Raw genomic sequence first — 460 nt, 5'->3', positions numbered from 1 at the left:
CGAATTTTAGCATCCAGACTTTGAGCAGCCAAAGGTCATCCATGGACGGAGAAAGACAGCAAGCTGTCTTCACTCATTTCATCAAACCATTCCTTTCAAGAAATGACTCATCAGGTAAAGGCAGGCACTATGGTTCAGTTTGGTAAAGTCTTGGTCGCATGCAGTGGTAGTACCCTGCCAATGTCTTTGTTTCTGTCTTCTTTGCAGATCCTGGCTGTGTCTCGTCCACTGGAGGTAGTAAAGAGTGGCTCCGGGCAAACCTTGGTGGCTTCTCTGGATTTGCAACCCTGCAGGATTTGCAAGCCCTCAATCCCAACTTCTCCAGCGTGAGTGGCGACTGCAATTGTAGAATTCTTTCCCTCTCAAACCGAAACGTCTTGGCTGTGGTTTTTCAATTACTGCTGTCTGATTGCATATTGATTTCCTCTGCTAGGCCGAATCGTTGTCAGTGCTCACTCCT

At 47.4% G+C, this 460-nt stretch overlaps 1 long non-coding RNA gene across 1 annotated transcript; it reads left to right on the top strand.

The window, feature by feature from the left end:
* The first annotated feature begins 16 nt into the window (after nt 1-16).
* Nucleotides 17-459, top strand: LOC147820308 (uncharacterized). Its single transcript, XR_015436867.1, has 3 exons — nt 17-114; nt 208-326; nt 434-459. It is a non-coding gene; the product is annotated as an uncharacterized LOC147820308 (long non-coding RNA).
* Nucleotide 460: the final 1 nt, after the last annotated feature.

The sequence above is a fragment of the Seriola lalandi genome, unplaced genomic scaffold, assembly GCF_002814215.2.
Source record: "Seriola lalandi dorsalis isolate HSWRI2012SDOR001 ecotype SW California unplaced genomic scaffold, Sedor1 jcf7180001970679, whole genome shotgun sequence".
NCBI lineage: Eukaryota > Metazoa > Chordata > Actinopteri > Carangiformes > Carangidae > Seriola > Seriola lalandi.
This window is presented reverse-complemented; position numbering and strand designations above follow the sequence as displayed.